This window comes from Chrysemys picta, chromosome 2 (genome assembly GCF_011386835.1).
Source record: "Chrysemys picta bellii isolate R12L10 chromosome 2, ASM1138683v2, whole genome shotgun sequence".
NCBI classification, from domain to species: Eukaryota; Metazoa; Chordata; order Testudines; family Emydidae; genus Chrysemys; species Chrysemys picta.
In genome coordinates this window covers 53,845,926-53,866,006 of record NC_088792.1, presented here as the reverse complement: position 1 = coordinate 53,866,006, position 20,081 = coordinate 53,845,926, and the positions used below count along the sequence as shown (strand labels likewise).

General features: G+C 40.2%; 1 long non-coding RNA gene across 1 annotated transcript in view; it reads right to left on the bottom strand.

Moving 5' to 3' along the window:
- Positions 1-929: 929 nt before the first annotated feature.
- LOC135981093 (uncharacterized) overlaps positions 930-20,081 on the bottom strand; it is a 98,642-nt gene continuing 79,490 nt past the window's right edge. The window contains exons 3-4 of the long non-coding RNA XR_010598058.1: positions 5,652-5,746; positions 930-1,258 (exon numbers count right to left, since the gene is read on the bottom strand). This is a non-coding gene — a long non-coding RNA (uncharacterized LOC135981093). The remainder of the gene's footprint in view (positions 1,259-5,651; positions 5,747-20,081) is intronic.

Genomic DNA, 20,081 nt, shown 5'->3' with positions numbered 1-20,081 from the left:
ACCACCAGGCAGCCATCAGATGTTCCACTTGTTCGTCATCAGCAACCTGGGTAGGATTCAGGCCAGTTGTTTAGAAGTGAGAGGCTTTGTATCACATTACCAATCCCTTGCAGTAATCAGTCCCTGTCAATACTTATCTTTATAAAGAGTGACTTACTTAAGTTTCAACCCCAACATTCCTCCTTTTAAAAAACATAGCTCAGCTCTCAGTGTTTGCACACACCTGAAACATGAAGGCTCTATGTGATGGAGAAATACTGACTTCAAACAGACAACATTAACACTTTATGGATATAAAGAGTACCGTCCCCATTGAATCCTAGGGATATGCAAGCCCTTCAAATATTAACCCACACTAAAGCAATGTTTAAATAAGGATACAGCTCCATAATTGAAGCTGACATACCACCAAATTATGTGCATTTTCTTCTATTTACAGGATTGCATATATAAGCTATGTTTGCATTCAAACTTCCTCTTTTTGAATATCTGCTAAAACACATCTGGACCAAATTCTGCTTTCAGTTACATCACTGTTTCTGAAACAGGTGACTGGAATATGAAAGTTCTGAATATAAAATAAGCCCATGTTTAATGCATTTGTATACTATAGCTTGCCAAACAATTATATATTTCAACCTTTAGACTCTACTACTTCAACACTTATTTCCCACAAAAAGCCAACCCTGATTTTTCTCATCAGTTGTTTTAAATCAATAGCTCCAATAAATACATGGGATTCCTGAAGCAAATTTCAGCATTTATTTTATGAAAAAGATGTTTTTGTTGTTGTTCAAAACATTTACATTTATAACTGGCCATTTCACCCCTTTTTGTCAAGATCCTAACTTGCATCTTTTAACTCCTGATTAAGGTTATGAAAGAGAGTTTCAGAAATTATTCACAATGGGGAATCTGAGGCAGAAAGAGGAAAAGGGATGTAATCTAAAGTTGCATTGCAGGGCAGTGATAGATCTCAACAACAGTCCCTTACACCCTTCTTCCTTGCAAAAGTACTTACACATTTTTATTGACTGTGCAGTAAAAGATATAGAGATTCCACACCAACTAATGCTATTGTCTTTAAATTCATTGCGGTTTTAATAAATAACGCTAATTATATCTTATACTTAAATAGCACTTTCTATCCAGAAAGAATCCCTCTACGAATTCAGTAAATTGATATAATCTTACAGCTCAGAGTGGACCCACGTGGTGGTGCAGGCTGCATGGCAATGGCTTTCCTCTTAATTTCCATCTAGGTGAAACAGAATAGATGGGAGAGGGGAAATGAAGACCACACAAGCAGACAGTGTGACTAACTTTTTTAAAAAAACACCACACTTGGCCCCATATAGACAATTACACCAATACTTGGCTAATATTGCTTTTCACAAAGTTGCCATGGTGATGTTATGCAATCATGAGTGGGAGAGGAGGTGACCTGATGGCAATCTTGCTATGACGGTGTAGGCCACTTTATGAAAATATTTGAGATTCCTGTAATGCAGGGATCAGCCTACCAACGTTGACACATAATAGCAAGTTAGTGGTCCACAGAAATGCTGCAATGCCAGTTTAGAGAAGGAAATGGGCAGGGGAGGAGGGGAACATGTCACAATCTCAGGAGCTTTTCCTTTCTGTTTCTGTGGTTTGAGAGAGGCCCTCCTTTATACCAACTGCACCTCCCATTCTTCTAACCCTAGTACTTCACAGCATCAGGTAATCTTTTAGAATACTCCCCTGATTTTTTTTTTTAAATATAGCTATCTATCCCCCCTGACAGTGCCATGGTTACAGAAAATATGTAAAAAAATCAAATGTATAAATAATTTCAGTCACTGTTACTCATTACTCCCTCATTCATCACATTCTACTTTTCTAATTTCTAGGGCTGTCAATCGCAGTTAACTCACATGATTAACTAAAAAAATGTATCGCGATAAAAAAAATATATCGCAATTAATCGCAGTTTTAATCGCACTGTTAAACAGAATACCAATTGAAATTTATTAAATATTTGGGATGTTTTCCTCTATTTTCAAATATATTGATTTCAATTACAGCACAGAATACAAAGCGTACAGTGCTCACGTTATATTAGTTTTGATTACAAATATTTGCACTGTAAAAAACAAAAGATAGTGTTTTTCAATTCACTTCATACAAGTACTGTAGTGCAATCTGGTTATCATGAATGTGCAACTTAGATTTTTGTTACATAACTAGATTCAATAAGAAAACAATGTAAAACTTTAGAGCCTACAAGTCCACTCAGTCCTACTTCTTGTTCAGCCAAACACTCAAACAAACAAGTTTGTTTACATTTACAGGAGATAATGATGCCCACTTCTTATTTACAATGTCACCTGAAAGTGAGAAAAGGTATTCCCTGGCACTTTTGTAGCAAGCACTGCAAGGTATTTACATGCCAGATATGCTCAACATTCATATGTCTCTTCATGCTTCGACCACCATTCCAGAGGACATGCTTCCATGCTGATGACGCTTTTTAAAAAAAAAAAAATTGTTAATTAAATTTGTGACTGAACTTTTTGGAGAACTGTATGTCTCCTGCTCCATGGTTTTACCCACATTCTGGCACATATTTTGTATTATGAAAGTCTCAGATGACGACCCAACATATGTTGTTTGATTTAAGAACACTTTCACTGCAGATTTGATAAAACATAAAGAAGGTTCCATCAGTTTTCTAAAGATAGCTACAGCACTCGACCCAAGGTTTAAGAATCTGAAATGCTGTCCAAAATCTGAGAGAGACAGGGTGTGGAGCATGCTTTCAGAAGTCTTAAAAGAGCAACACTCTGATGCAGAAACTACAAAACCCAAACCACCAAAAAAGAAAATCGACCTTCTGTTGGTGGCATCTGACTCAGATGATGAAAATGAACATGTCTCAGTCTGCACTGCTTTGGATTGTTATTGAGCAGAACCCATCATCAGCATGGACGGATGTCCTCTGGAATGGTGGTTGAAGCATGAAGGGACATATGAATCTTTAGCACATCTGGCACGTAAATATCTTGTGATGCCAGCTACAACAGTGACATGCAAACGCCTGTTCTCACTTTCAGATGACATTGTAAACAAGAAGCAGGCAGCATTATCTCCTGGAAATTTAAAAAAAACTTGTTTGTCTGAGCAATTGGCTGAAGAAGAAGTAGGACTGAATGGCTCTAAAGTTTTACATTGTTTTGTTATTGAGTGCAGGTTTTGGGGGGGGGTTTGGTACATAATTCCACATTGTAAGTTCAACTTTCATGATAAAGAGATTGTACTACAGTATTTGTATTAGGTGGATTGAAAAATACTATTTCTTTTGTTTTTTACAGTGCAAATATTTGTAATAAAATAAATATAAAGTAAGCACTGTACACTTGGTATGCTGTGTTGTAATCGAAATTAATATTTTTGAAAATGTAGAAAACATCCAAAAATATTTAAATAAATGGTATTCTATTATTTTTAACAGTGCAATTAATCATGCAACCTCCTTCCCATAGCTTTTATTTTTTTCTAGTTCCCCAAGAAAGAAGTATGACAGAAAATTGTGCCGCTCCAGCCTGCTAGGGGATGGTGGTGACATGAGGTTAGACTTAAGGGAAAAGAAAAAGAAATAATTAGCCAGCAGTTTTTGCAATTGCCTGAAGTTGAATTTAATGAACTGCAGAGAGCTTTCTGCAACATTAGAAACAGCAGCTGGAGCTAAAGCCTACATTTCTGCCTGTGATGGCCTCCACTTACCAGTTAATGAGCAAAACATTAGCTGCAGTCATTCATTCAGTCTTGCGGAGACATAAAACCATGCTTTGCCAGCACAAGTAAGAGGTTTTAATTGCCAGTGACAAACTGGCTCTCCAGTCTCATTCTATAGCTGTACTGTCGAAGCAGCCAGGGCAAAAATTAATGGATGCAAGACTACAAAGGAGCCCCTTTTAGGGTTGCCAGGCATCTGGTTTTTGACCAGAAAGTTCAGTCGAAAGGGGACCTGTGCAGTGTCCAGTCAGTACTACTGACCGGACACCAAAAGGTCCAGTTACTGCAGTAATCGCAATTGGCCTCCACCGCCGGGAGGACAGGAAGAGCAGCTGCTGCTGGAGGAAGAGGGATCCTGACAGTGCATGGTATTTAAGGAGCAGTGCCGATAGCCGGGTCTCCGCCCGCCCGCGACAGCCCGTTCTGCTTCTTAGCCTCCCAGGGTCTTGGCTTTCTTGGGCCCCTCTCTCCAGGGCAGCTGGCAGACTCCACATCAGCTCCTCCCACCCCAGCTCTGCAGGTAGCACATAAGTCCCAGTAGAGGGGAGAGCGAATGACTTTGGGGGAAGCGAGTGATGGGGGAGAGAGAAGCACTATTTATGTTAGAAATTACTATACTCAATCTATAATTATTTATTCTTTTTAAAGTAAGGAGGCATTGAGGTGAAGGGCTTGCACTGGCCATGTGGCTTTATGTAGGGATAAATATCAAGTACTGGAGTGACTATGCAAATGAGATGATGTGTTAGTATGTAGTGATTGTGCCTATAGCTGTGCTAAGCCTTTGTGCACACCCAGTGTGAATTAAATGTTTCCAGAGGCCTGAGCTGAGTACTTATGCAGTTAATAAAATTTGCTGTGCCATATATGTCTAGGTACTTGTATGGCTCTCATCACCACAGTATCCAAGCACTCTAACAAACCTGACACAAGTGCTTAGAAAACATCATATCTGGGTCTTTTGCTTATGTTGGTTTATTAAGACTTCTTCTAAAACTCTAGGTAGTTATCAAACTTTTAGGTCTTGCTTAAGCAGTTGTCAATCACTTTAGAAAATAAAACATTCTGTAAGCATTCCCCATACTAACCATACAAAATTGTGCACATAATAATGTAACTTTATCATAGACAAAACTAGAAGAGTTTTAAGCACGACTGTATATTAATCATTAAAACATGCAATGAATTACCCCAGATCTCTCTCTCTCTCTCTCTCTCTCTCTCTCACACACACACACACACACACACAAAAGGAAGAGGATGAAGATGACCCTCCTAGCTGTATGCAAATTCACTACCTGTAACATTCCCCATGCTTCTTCAATCCACTCATCCGGCTACACCCTCATGGATAGGGCATAGGTTCTACCCCAAAAAAGCAGTTATATTAAAAATAATGTGCTCCCAAAACTGACCAAAACCACAATTTTAAACAAAGTACACTAGTAATTAATTTGGTTTAAACAGGATACCCTTATTTTAAAAGTATACAGGATTCTAAAATAATGGTCCAAACCATTAGTCTGATAATGGCAATACTTTAGTGTGTTGATCAATTTCTGTAAAATCTTGTATTTTTATAAGGGTATCCTAAAACTGCTAATTAAGAACTGCTAGCTTAGTTACTATGTAGTGGAAAGTGACAGTCATGACACACTATGCAGACTTGGAAAATAGACAACGGCGTTATCCCAGCCTCTGTTTGTCAGGTACCATATCATCTTTAAGAACAATGAATCTGAGTTAGTAGAGTCTCTGTATTCTTATTCATCTTCAGTTTTTCAGTGTATATTCTTCCACCACCAGAATAGTGCTCCTACTTCCCCGCACTTCCATAGCCCTCCACCACAACCCATGCAAAGTCTTCTGCATACCTCTCCTCATTTTGTCATGGTGTCTGCTTCACTCTGAGCTCCATGCAAGGTTCCATATCCCTTCAAACTGCTGACTCCTGGCCTTGAAGGACTTTCTAAGAACCAGTGGAAAAAGATGAGGAGTGCAATTTGGGATAGCAGATAGGATTCCCATAAATGGGAAGCAGGAGTTGTCAGAGGAATTCTTACCCTTCCTGCTTAAAAGTAGCTAGAAATCCTCCCTATACCCTGCAACAGAGTCCCCTAGGGGCTTCCAAAAAAACTAGCAATAGCAAGGTCCCAGGTATAGAATTAACTAGTTTCCCTAAGAGCTAGATGTTAGCAGAGATGGGAAGAAAGGAACTCATTTGAAGGATGACAGTTTCCAGTATCATACTGTCATGTCACCATTGGATATGAGCCCAAGTTCTGGTCTGGGACTACATCCATGGACAACTGGGAAGTGTGCTGCCACTGCAGTTCCTGGAAACTATGGTAGCTCAAGAGGATTCCTTAGTCGTAAACAACTTGCATATAAATTTAGACATAAATCAAATGTCAAATATTATTTTCTATATTTATTATAGCTGCAAGATAGATAAAAATTGGGTGGAACAAAAAAAAAATAGAGCATTAACTGGAACGAATCCTGGAGGCCGAGTTTAACAAATTATCTTTTACTGGAAAAACTGTACCTTCTTTAGATGGCAGTCACTGAGAATGAGAGAAAGATTGTTGGTGCACAGAATAGAAAGAACTCTTTAAAAGTGTTCTTTTGTGCTACAACCCTAGGGGATTTTTAAGAAAGTCAGTTTATTTGAGTAAATTCTGTAGGTGATAAACTGGTGTGTCTGAAGCAGCAGTGATGGTTTAGCAACATCCAGACAGTTCCTCTCTGAAAGGTGAGATCTGGAATCTATTTGGAGATTGGCCACTAGAAAAATGGAGCAACAACTGCATAGCATCACAGCAGAGGATTGACCTAGGGAATAGTGAAATAAAGTGAGAACTTGGGGAGAAGATATCATCGACTAACCTAAAAGGCCAGGTGCATAAGTGTTGGTGAAGAAGAGAACAGGGAACCCACAGGCACCTACACAGAGGCAGCCAGAAATACCAGTGTATGAACTTTGTGCACACAAAAGCAAGGATCTTAGTGACACTACAGAGCCAAAGAAGGCAGTGCTATGGAATGAGATAGCCAGCTGCATAAGGTACAGTGCAGGGCTGACTAGAGAGTGCATGCTGCAACCTGTTACAAGATGTAGCATCTGCCCCTTCTATATGCACTTCCCCATAGTATTCAACACAGTCAGAATGCATCTGAGAATTGCCACTGATGCTGTAACCGTCCATTTCCTCTCACAGCAGTAGCTCTAAATGATACAATACAGGCCAGAGTGTTTCCAAACAGAGTAAACAGGAGAGAGAGGGGAGCGATTTCTCCTTGATATAAACTTTAAGAAAAAAATATATGCATAGTTTGAAGAAATCTTTTGGCTTTGGGGATTCTATCATACTGGATAATCTTAATTCTTAAAACATGTACAATCTGTGGAGTCTGATTGCTCCCTAACATCAAGGGAAGGAGGAGAAACATGCCATCTATCCAAGATAAATAAAGCCTAGGTAGGTGAATAAAAAAAAAATCACCAATAGCAAAGGCAGGAAAAAGATTGAACAATGGAAATCCAAGTGAAGAGAGAACTGAGAAAATTCTACAACATACAAATGATTACAAAATCAAAGTTATAAATGGATAAAATTACAATTTAAGACAATCTTTTTAAGTATAGGAGCAACAAGAGGTAAACAATCGAACTGATATGTCCTCCCAAAGTGAGGAAAAAGGATATTTATTGGTAGAAAAGGTGAACATTACCACAGAAGAATCATGACTATGTGGAATTGCTTTTTTATTGTACTGCTGGTGTTTATTCTATTGCCTCCTGCTTACCTGAACTCCCAATGATACAAATTAAGTTGCTTGGACAATCAGGATTCTTCTGTATTTAAAATGAAAAGGTAATTTAAATTACACCTTTGTAATAGTAAATTACTTCATATCAGAATACTGATATGATGACTTTCTAGAACCAGACAAGGTCTGGACAAGAAATGTAGCTGGAAAAATACATAAAGGGAAATAAAGTTTAAAAAAGTTATACAACATGACCCAATAGGGATGTTAGCGAAGACATATATGTTAGATGTAGTATACACAACAGTGATAGGTGTTATCTGCATTGTATTAATATAATATATATATTATATATAGGGGCATTGGGAAGTTATGTTGCCTGAATATACTATGCTCTTCCCACAATTCTAGTCAAGCATCCGACAACACTTTGCAAAGCTGAAGTGAGATTTGGCATCAGAAAACAGGAAACTTGCCAAAGCAAAGATACATGAAAACTGTATACCAAGTACAGCTAGCTCATGGCTCATCAACACTTGGAATGTAGTATTCAAAACAAAATATGGAAATTTATGGGGAGGTACCAAGGACAAAGCTGAAACAAACTAGTGGACTAAACTTTAAGAGATGTGTAAAAAGTTTTGTAACTTGTAAAATCATACTATAAATACTACTAGCTGAAGCACATATTTTTGAAGCACATCGTCTGTGTAAGGTGAATATGCTACAAGATAAGAATTGCTTTCCGGAGGGTTATTTGATCTCAAACATGTTTAAGAATGATCTATTAGTGTAGTCAAACAATTGGCTACACATGTTGCTCAAAAAGGAGTTAGTGTAAGACTTACTGTATTTATCAGGTAGGGATTTAAAGAAAATCCAGATAGATAGAGATTTTGGATATTGGATTTTTGGAAAAAAAGACTTTAAACACTGATCCGGGCCAACAAAAAGAAAAAAACCTAAAAGTTGTCATTTCACTAAGGAGAAATTATAATATTTTTGTCCAGGGGAAGAGGGAAGCTAAACACAGTTTAGCAGGTAATCTTAATACAGTACTGCACTAATTTTGTTCACTTTATATACCAATTATCTGGTAAAAATGTGCAGTAAGTGGATAGAATTTCTAATGAAAAAATATTGAATGGGAAGGAATAGTTAAGCAGTCAGTCAACACAAAGGAAGAAAGCAGTCAAATTCTATGTAACCGGGGGGAAAAAAAGTACCTAGAGTGAATAAAATGTGACATTAACTCACTGTAGAACACTGCAAGGTAGTGACTATGGACAAAGGAAAATATGCTAGAAAACATTGAGCCACAATTGAAATCTGATAGGATCATAGATAGAATTGTAAAATACTTGGTGTAGTGCTTTTCACTAAAGAGGCAATCAAAACTGAGAAGTAACTGGACTCCATACTACATATGAACTTGCAATCTGATATGGAGGCCTCCCAAAAAGGGCAATGATATTTTGGGTTGCATAAGTAGAGAATGATGAGGGTGGTAAAGAACCTAGATAGAATACAGTTAAATTCCAGTACTCAAATAATGTCTAAGGGGAAATAAAGTAATCAAGAACAAGAACAAGAGAAGAATTTAGAATAGTCCAAGAAAAGTGGCCTTGGAATAACAGGATGGAATTTAGCAGAGTCACCTTCAGATTGAATATTCATAAATGTTATTAGATTGTAGAATATTCTCTCTGGGAAAGTAGTACTGTTGAATCATTTAAAATGAACTGGACATAACTCTAGAGAATATGCTGAACAGAACAATCCTATTGGCGGGGGGAAAGGGCATTTTCGGTCCTTCATTTCTATACTTCTGTAGTTATAAAACACTATTATAGGTGTTATAAATAGCATTACCTACAGTTAAGGTTGTTCAACGGTTTCTATTATAAGCCCTTGTTTTCAGCTGTTTATAATTTTGGCAAACTTCAACCATTCAGGCTGAAATTCTCTATACCAGAATTCTACCTCAGTCTGAATTGTTTTGAAAAGTTTCAGCTGAAAGGGTTTAACTATTTCTCAGAACAAGGTTAGGGAAAATATATGTTGCTTTGCGGTATAAAAAAAAAATCTTGCAGCAATTTTACTGAGACGTTCTGGTGCCTCCCTGCTTTGGAGCAGGACTTGAAATTTGGCTAGGGATTTGCCCTGGTGTCAGGAATGTACTTTTTGCCATTTTTATGAAAAATCTATCCAAATTTGGTCAAGTTATAAAGCCTCCAAAAATCTTAGTTCACACATGCTCAGTAGAGACTTGTGAGTTTGGCAGCTAAATTTTCTAGGATTCCATCTACACTAAACAATAAAAAGTGGGGCAGAAGAATGAGTAGGGAAGAGTGGAAGGAGCAGAGGGAGCAGGACAGGCAGAGAGAATCAGAAAAGTGGACCGAAGCAGTCCATCCTATGGACTGAATGAGGAAGGGATCTTATTGAAAAAAATAGTATGTGATCATGTAATTAAAGACTAGATCATAATTCATCCACACACAAAAGGAATGAATTAAAGTTACACAGTCAACCTTAATGCTGACATTTCCTTCATTTTCAGTGCTTGAGTTTGCAATCTTAATGTTCTTTTAATGTACATCTCTACCCAGATATAACGCTGTCCTCGGGAGCCAAAAAATCGTACCGTGTTATAGGTGAAACCGCGTTATATTGAACTTGCTTTGAACCGCCGGAGTGCGCAGCCCCGTCCCCCCCAGAGCGCTGCTTCACCACATTATATCCAAATTCGTGTTATATTGGGTCGCGTTATATCGGGATAGAGGTGTAGTTGTAACAATTTGAGGAATCTGTTTATGTACAACTTATGAATTCTGGCTGATCTTATGAAATTGCTGGATCACTGAATGCCTCAGGGACAGCAGAATCTTGTTAAACCTTTATGGCTGCCATGCAAATAGGAGTATCTTGGGACAATGGGATGGCCACATTCTAGATGAAACCAGTTTCCTTCAACCTAGCTGCAGAGACCTGGGGTTTGGTGAATGGAAGATTCCCAAACAGGTGCCAAAGAGACCAGTTATTAATGCTGGTCTTAAAAACCTCAGAACCTGGGAGAGTGAGTGGTGATTCGGAGGAATTCAAAGAAACACAAGAAGCTTGTGCAAGGGAGAGAAAAGAGAGGGGCACAACAGAGGGGTTCTGTTCAACTGTGTGACCAGCAAAGGAAGTAGTAAACTGGCTGAATGGGGGGGGGGGGAAGAGAGAGACTATGATTCGGGGGAGAAACCATGTGCGGGGTGTGTCTGTGTGTGTGTGGATCCTGGACTCCTTAGAGGACTCTGACCTAAGCCCAAAGAGTGTTCAAGAATGATGAGGAAACTGATGCAGGAAAATGCATGTAGACTGTGGGAACTATACCAGCAGGATCATACCTAGCTGTTTTGCCAGCTAGGATGGGAAACATTTTCTGTGCTCAAGTGGTGATGCCAAAATACCAAACCAAAACCCTACAGCTGTATAGTGCCCCCTGGAAGTTGGTACCCAAAGCGATTGCCTTGATCGCCTGCCCCTAGAACCAACCCTGTCTATCAGGGCCATATAACAGTAGTGGATTTTGGACATAGATTAGAGGAAAATTTTCTACCATTGCAAGGGTCTAGTGAGTAGTGAATAATTTTTTTTTTTTAATTAAAATTCAGTTTTGTAAAGGATATTATGGGATAGTTAACTAGATCTGTTCTCTGGCCTCCTCTGGTTCTCATACATGAATGCACTTTTCATCAGGCCCAATGTATGTTAAAGTGGTAGGATTTCAATCTGCAAGACTCAGTGGGATCAAAACCAAATATGTTTTGCTAGTACAAGTTTTACACTTCTGTGCACACATAACACCCTGCTTATGGGCTGCATAAAACTATTAGAATTGCAGTAGGTGTTTGTACCCGCAAAGCATAACCATAAGTTTCCTACACATGATGGTAACCAATTACTAAAGGATTCTTTTTAAATGCAGGTGTTACATGAACTTTGGAAAAAAGAATATTAAAGCAAAGCTTTTATGTTGGGAGAAAAAAAAAACATTTTCTAATACTCCTTCCCACACGTACTACTTTTCAAAGACAAAATATGTTCCAACAAAGGCTCTCTCTCACAACCCTTCTACTCTTCCCTGTATATCCTGAAAGTGAAATCAGTGTGCAGATTTCCCCACCCCACCCCCCTGATTACTGATTGTGGTACCAGAAAGAATCAAGCAAAACAGAGAGCTGAACTGTGGGAAAAGAGCCTTTAAATATAGAGCACTGAAAAGTTCTTGGTAAACATGGAGCAAAAGAGAGAGAAGAGTAAATATCATTGAAGCAGAGCTGCTTATCTTCTTTGGAAAGCAGAACCCTAAGTCTAAAAGCACATCCATTTCCAATATGTACAATGCTTAGTTAGGGCAGAGAAGTCAGGTAGTAAAACTGAAAACCTTACCCTATTCTTTTTTAAATGTCACTCAAAGAGAATTTGATAAAACCCTTTGTAGACAATTCTATACATCCTTTATAAGTGATCCATTGCCAGGCTTTTCAGCGGGAGAAATCAAAATCTCTGGAACCATTTATGTGCCCACTTCTGATGCAGACAGAATTACTCATTTTAAGTAGTGTTGGTCCCAAAAGCAATGAAGATGTGATCCAAAACTTAACATATAAGCTTTAGACTCCTGATGACCAAGATTAAATAGACCATTATATGAGTATATTGCATCACTGAAGGTTTTGCTTTTAGATCTATGGGGTTTATTGGCTGATAATCAATGCCAACTTGGAGAACATTAACTATCATACAAGTATATCAAATCAAGTTGACTTGTCAAATGAGGTTCTAATTTGTTGGACACACTAAAAAAGATGATCTAGCCACATAATATTTCCCCTTCTTGTGAGTGTTTCTCCAAGCTCTTTTACCTTATGGCATCTACTGCTGTTTTGGATGACGTAATAGCAACTCATTTAGATGAGCTTCACTTTCCTGGCATTTCCTGGAGCATAATTAGAACAGGTGGTTTCACATGCTGTACGTTGTTTTTGTACCATACACATATGTGAAGCTTCTTGAATTGAAGGGCCCATAGATTTACAACTCTGATCAGCGGTCTCTTTTGGATCCAGCAAGTGATGCCGCTCAGTGTTCAGGCTCTGGCATTTCCTCCAAGAAGAAGAGGGGTCATTCATCCTCCTGTGGCATAGAAAGGAAGAGGTCCCATAAAACAAACCGGGACCATTCCAAGGCTCAGGGAGACTCTTCCTCATTTTTTTTTTTAACAGAGGAGTTCTGACTGGCACTTTAGCACTCCCTTTAGTGGGATGGAGCAGGACCATCCTACTTTTCCCCAGTACCATGCCAAGATCAGCATGAGCCCATACCATCAACTCCGGTTCCAGCCATGGGTTGACCATTGAGTTTGGTACCGATGACATTGGCACCAGTGACAACTGTCTCCACGCTGGCAGCATATCAATGCAGTGGAAGTCAACATTGGTTCCAACTCAAACAATTGAGTTCATTGAGGTCCTGATAGAATCTACACATTCAAGAGCATTTCTGCCAACCTACCAATTCCATGTGATTCACCACCTATGTCTGGAACTGCAGTCTTAAATCTCAACCACAGTCTGTGTATGCCTGAACTTAATGGCCCATATGGCTGCATGCATACAGGTAGCTCAATTTGCCAGATTGCTTCTTCGTCTTTTTCAAATGTGGCTGACAATTTCCAGGTGGATAACTATGCCTCCTCAAAGGGTGTGAGGTAATTCCATGAGAGCCCAGGCAACAATGGCTTTTCTGAATGACATTCCAGTATTAGACATTTGCAAGACTGCCACTTGGTCCTCTGTGCATGCTTTTACAAACCACCATGCAGTTATTTCTGCATTCAGTTCAGGTGCAAACTTTGGGAAGACAGTCCATGTTTAAATAGACTTTGGGCCCCACCTCCCACGAGTACTGCTTGTGAGTCACGTAAGTAGAACGCATGACTACATCTACTCAAACTACCTGAAACTGTTGTTCTTCGAGAAATGATGCAGACATGTATTCCACAATCCACCCTCCATTCCCTCTGTATCAGTCTTACTTCAGATGTTCAGTGTGAAGGAAATGAGGAAGTTGGAGCGGTGCCACCCTTATATGGCCAGTGAAAGGGCTAGGGCCACAGGGGGTGAGTACTGGCCCATAGGTACTGCTAGGCAAAGTTCTCTGGCTCCAGCATGCTAGATGAACACATTCCTAAGTAGAATACAGTCTGCATCACATCTCAAACAACAACAGCTACAGGTAGGTAACTGTTTTTGCTAAAAACATTTGAAAGCTGGTCATTTCATTTGGAAGTTTAAGATGGACCTGTCTGTAGCTGAGCTCTTGACAATCTGGCCCCCGTATACTGTCAGGGTAGTAACAAAAATACCCTGAGCACTTCTGCAGGAAGAAGAGAGTGTGAGTAAAGACTAAGCGCTAGATCCACAAAGCCACTTTATGCACCAAACTCCAAAATTTAGATCCTCAAAAACTCTATTCAACTGCAGGGGCCTAAATTCCCTAAGCACCTGTGTTTCCACTGGGTGTCTAAATTTCTGCTGGTGGGCATGCAACCAGCCCACGAAGTCCTTATACCCACATCTAGCTCCCGCCTAAGTTCTGATGGGACTCTCAAAATAGGCATTTTCCTTTCTATCTCACTTGTGAAGCCCAAGCCAGTTGGTGTCCTCAGAATACACCTACCAGATGGTTTCCACACAAGATGGTCTCCACACATAAAATCCAGGTGGAAAAGGCAGTGGTACTGCCCTTTGACCCTATAGCCCAGTTGTTAGAGTTCTCACCCAGGATGTGACAGATCTGGGTTCAAATCCTTCCTCTAACTGATGTGGAGCAGAGATTTGAACTGTACAGTCTTGTCACATACACATATAGAGACTGTCTAGGAAGGAGTACGGCAGAAAGGGATCTAGGGGTTATAGTGGACCACAAGCTAAATATGAGTCAACAGTGTGATGCTGTTGCAAAAAAAGCAAACATGATTCTGGGATGTATTAACAGGTGTATTGTGAGCAAGACACAAGAAGTCATTCTTCTGCTCTACTCTGCATGGTTAGGCCTCAACTGGAGTATTGTGTCCAGTTCTGGGCACCGCATTTCAAGGAAGATGTGAAGAAATTGGAGAGGGTCCAGAGAAGAGCAACAAGAATGATTAAAGGTCTTGAGAACATGACCTATGAAGGAAGGCTGAAAAAATTGGGTTTGTTTAGTTTGGAAAAGAGAAGACTGAGTGGGGACATGATAGCAGTTTTCAGGTATCTAAATGGGTGTCATAAGGAGGAGGGAGAAAACTTGTTCACCTTAGCCTCTAAGGATAGAACAAGAAGCAATGGGCTTAAACTGCAGCAAGGGAGGTTTAGGTTGGACATTAGGAAAAAGTTCCTAACTATCAGGGTGGTTAAACACATGAATAAATTGCCTAGGGAGGTTGTGGAATCTCCATCTCTGGAGATATTTAAGAGTAGGTTAGATAAATGTCTATCAGGGATGGTCTAGACAGTATTTGGTCCTGCCATGAGGGCAGGGGACTGGACTCGATGACCTCTCGAGGTCCCTCCCAGACCTAGAATCTATGAATACATAGTCTATAGTGTACTTTCACTAGTGTGATAATATAACTTTTTTCCCAGAAGTGTATAAAGCAGTGGTGCCAAACCTTATTACACAGGAGGGCCACATGAACCTAAGCACAACCTTGTGTGGGCCAAACAGATTCTACATATTTTAATAAGATTTAAAGTCACTTGTTTTGAGTTATATTTGAGTTATAAATCTGTTTTATATTTTACCTAAAACAGTGTGTTTTGCCTGAAGTGCTTGGGAAATCTGAGCTCACAAAGGCTGGTGTATGTCCACTTTCCTTGGAAGAAGTGAAAAACTTGCACAGGTCAGAAGCCTGGCCAGTGCAAGATGGTATAGTTCTAGGGTGCAAGACTGGGGAGCTGGAGGGAATTGATTGGAACCTCTCTATTGTTGGTTCATGAGCGGCTGGGAGAGCATTCATGTAACTCAGTTGGATGTGTACCTGCCTATGGATGGCTGTGTAAGTGCAGTACCTACCAGAGGTTTGTAGCTTGACACCAGCATCACAATATGAGAGGCAACCCAGATTGGTGGGTTTGGGAGGATTTAGCAGTCCCACAGTCCAGGTTGTACCCTGGGGACCACATGATAGCACATCAAATATATGCATGGGACAATAACTGAAAATTTCTTCAGAAAGCTAAGCCTTACTTTATTTTTGCATATGAAATTTACAGATATTTATGTTGTAAAATAATACCATAATAGCCAGTAATGAGTTGGCCTGGGCTCCCTCTGAGATTGATGGGGAGGAACCACTCTCCACTCCCTGGTGGGTGGAGCAAGGCAAGCCATGGCTCCCACACTGGAAGCTGAGGGGTGGGATGGGAAGTTTAAAAGGCAGCCCTGCAGCTCAGTTGTGAGAGAGCCAGGAAAGAAAGCAAACGTCTCTCACCTGCCACCGAGCCCTGCATCCAAGATGGAGCTCTACAGCACCAAGGAGCAGAGGAGGTGCTGGGACTGCTGACTGGCCAGTACCCAGAGGAGCTACTGGGATTGCCTCTGGCCATGTACCCCAGGGAAACAGAGCAACCCCAGGAGATGGAGGTACATTTAGATGGGCTAATAGGAAGTAGCCCAGGGACACCAGACATTAGTCCAGTTCTGTTGCCAGAGGCTAGGTCATTTTGTTTTGGTGGGATCTCTGCCAACCCAGTGGCAGAGCGCTCCACGACTATCAGGGCCCCGTGATGGGACCAGGTGGAGTAGGGTGGACCCAGGTCCCCCTACCCTCTGCTGCCAACCCCACCTCTGGTATGGCAGTCTACCCATCTTAGGCTTGATGGCCTGCATTTGTCTATTGATCTGCCCTGCCCAGAGGCCAGAGCCCTTAGACTGCAAATTCCCCTATTGAGCAGTTCACTTATAGGCACAATGTAATGAGGGGAGTGGCCCCCCTCTGAGATTGATGGGAAGGGATAGCCACAAGCCATTACATATTCCTTATTTCCTACATGACTACAGTGGCTATAGAAATGTAGTTCAACTTCCCTTCTATATAACAGATGAATAATCGATGTTTTGTACCAAACTGGAGACTAGGCCTTCATAGGCAAGCCACAAGATCAAATAGAGTCTACCCTAATGAAAGACTTGTCCAATTCTGTGTTTGCTGCTGCTATAAGACCCATTACCTCTTTATATGACTGCTTATAAAGTACTTCTCTAGTGGGATCAACAGGGAATTAAATTACTGCTCTATTTCTGATTGACTGCAGAGCAGCTGTCAAACAACTGAAGTGTCTCCAAACTCCATCACAAATTACAGCAAATGCCTGTTAAGATAAACTTTGCCAAGCTAGTTATGCCTAGCAGCACTGTGAAGTGTGCAATTGACTTAAATTGGAACAGGATAAGTATTTAGCACTTAGTAATAAAACTAATGCAAAGGACTTAAAAACAAAACATCAAGAGACAAAGCTAAATAGGTATCTAAACAATTTATCATCTTGGTTTTTTGGATGAGAAAGGTGTGAAAAACCAGACTTGATATGAACTCTAGTGTTGTGCAAGTATGCTAATATTTGGATGTGGTGATTTATATTAGAGGGCTCTATTACCTGAATCAGTGTTTCCCAAACTTGGGATGCCACTTGTGTAGGGAAAGCCCCTGGCAGGCTGGGCCGGTTTGTTTACCTGCCCCATTTGCAGGTTCGGGAAGCTGCTGGAAGCGGCAGCCAGTACGTCCCTATGGAGGTGGTGGTTCTTCCTTTGTATGGCAAGAGAAGTGATTAGCAACGTTCAGATAGCCAACTCCAGACTAGTAAGTGGCTTTGGAAGTGGCTTGGTGTAAACCTGAGATGACACCAGCAAATAACTGAAATGAGCACTGATTTACAACATTGTCGATAGCTTGTGACTGGTGTCCACAGTCACATTGTCTCTCATCATCTCTCACACTTCTGGAAGATAGCATGTGCCATGCAACATTCTGAAACAATTCAGTGTGGATCATTGTGTCCAGGATAGATTGCCAACCCTAGAAAAGAACTTCCAGGCTTCAATCAGATGTTTGTTTGGGACACTGGGATTATCCCAGAGTTCTTTCCACTGTGCCGAGATTGAAAGTTTTAAGAGCTTTAGCCCAATCCCAAAAAGGCTTGTGAGATTTCACTCACGTCTTTGGAAGGAACAGGAGGGAGGCGGGTCCTCATGAATTGATAAGTTCAAGTTGACCATGACTGCTTGTAGTCATGAGTTGTATGTCTCTCTCTCTCTGGATCTTGGGTGCGGGTATATGTTCCAGAGTGGACAACCATTTAACAGGTGTTGATTTTAATGTTCCTGTTATAATTGTCATTGCAGCATTAAGCTGCACATAGAGAGATTTGATATGTGAGCTCTCCACCCAGACTGGTGTGCAATATTCAGCAATTGACTATACCAGTGCTAGAGTTGCTATTTGAGATGTGTGCACCCCATGTTGTGCTTGTGAGTTTTCGGATGAGGCTAGTTATTGCTTTTAACTTTTTGCACGTCTTTTCCAGATTAGCTTTAAAAGTTAAGCTTCTATCCAAAGTTATACTCAAGTACTTCGGAAAGGGCTCATTTTGGACCTGTTGACCTAAAAAAGTGACATTAATTCCTTCTTGGTGGCTTTGTTGTTTAAGTGAAAGACTATTGCCAAGGTTTTGGAGGCACTGGGCTGGAGATTCCAATATTGAAAGTATTCTGCCATTATCTTGAGGTTAGTGAAGAGGGTGTCGCCAATGGTGGTGAAGTCTTTGCCTTGTACCTCAACAACAACGTAATCAGCATAAGTGAACTTACATGAAATTGTGTCAGGTAAGTCACTAATATAAATGTTGAATAGTCAAAGAGTCAGCCCAGATCCTTAAGGTAAGGCATTATTGAGGTTCCATGTTTTACTGATCTGCTCATTCAAGAGGATGCAACATCTCAACATTGTGGCTAAGAGTCGCATAGTACTACAGGATTTGATAACTCTTGATGCCTTGAGCACTAATCCTTATCTTCATACTGTGTTACAGGCAGAGGATAAATCCATAAATGCTGTTCCAGCCAGCCTCCATGTAACCAGTAACAGCAACTTTGGCCCAATCTAAAACAGTCCTTTTCATTTGGCAGAATGGTCTCAAAGATAAGGTTTTACTGGCCTGTTTCACCCCATCAGGTAACTTAAGATTGTGGAGAGAAGTGACATTGGATGATAGGCAGTAGCATCATTTGGTAGTTTCCCATGTTTGAGGAGAACAACAACTATCTCCTCATACCAGCTTTTCAGGAACTTCCCCATTGAATGCATGGTAAGGAGTAAGTCTGCCAGCCATGCTAGTCTCTTTTGCCACAAATTTAAGGAATTCAGGATAAGTACCATCCTTGCCAGCTGCTTTTCCAGTTTTATTGGCCATAAGGTCCTTGTTCATTTCTTCTGTAGTATATGGGAGTGATAGCAGCGAAGTGGCAGGGCTTTGACAGACATTCAGAAAGAATTCTTTCTAATCAGGTTGTCAGTATTGGTCTTTGCATTATGGAGAAAGTGTGAAGTGACAGCACCAGCTGTCACTTTTGGTTAAAAGCATTTTACTAAGTCAGCAGCTCCAAGCTTATTGAGGAGTGTCCAGGCATTGTGACTGGAATTAATGAAGTCAAGACCCTCCACCAACTCACTCAATCTCTTCAGGAGGGCAGAGTTCAATGACTCGATTAGTGATTTTGCTGTGTTCAGAGCACCACTCTTCATATTCTTTGAGGAGTGCTTCTGTACTGCCAATAAGAAGTACAGACCTAGTGATAAGCATGAGGAATGTGTTTCACTACAGCTTTAATAAGAAGGTGAACAAAGCAATCATAGTTTTCTGGAATCGGCTTGATAATAGTGTAAGATACAAAGAAAAATAATCAAGCCATATTGGGAAGATAAACAAGACAATATATTAATTAGCAATCCACTGGCAAAGTAGCCACAAAAAAGAGTTAAATTCTGCACGAACATAAACCAAAACACCAATTGTTAAGCAAATCCTATGTCACCTTTAAAATATCCATTGCTTGTTGGTACCTCTGAGTACCATTGACTACAGCAGAAACCACTTACAGTTTCTATGAATACTACCAATCAAAGAAAAAAAAATCACAAAAGAAGCAGTCTGCAAATACTGAAAGAGAAGCAATTCATAGCAACAGAGTAGCTTGTGTTACAGTGCACAGCATACAATGAAAAACATGAAGTATTGTGTCCACTTTTCCCCACAAGGTGGCAGATTTGCAAAATTTCTAGAGCTGTTTGGAAGCCCTATTGTTATGAAAGGGAGTTTAAAGACTCAAATTCCATTTTCTGTGCTAAGAAACAACAAAGCAACACATTTTGAAAAACAAAAAGGTGTTATATATATTTGAAAATGAAGAATTTAAACCATCCAGAAACATGTGCAGAT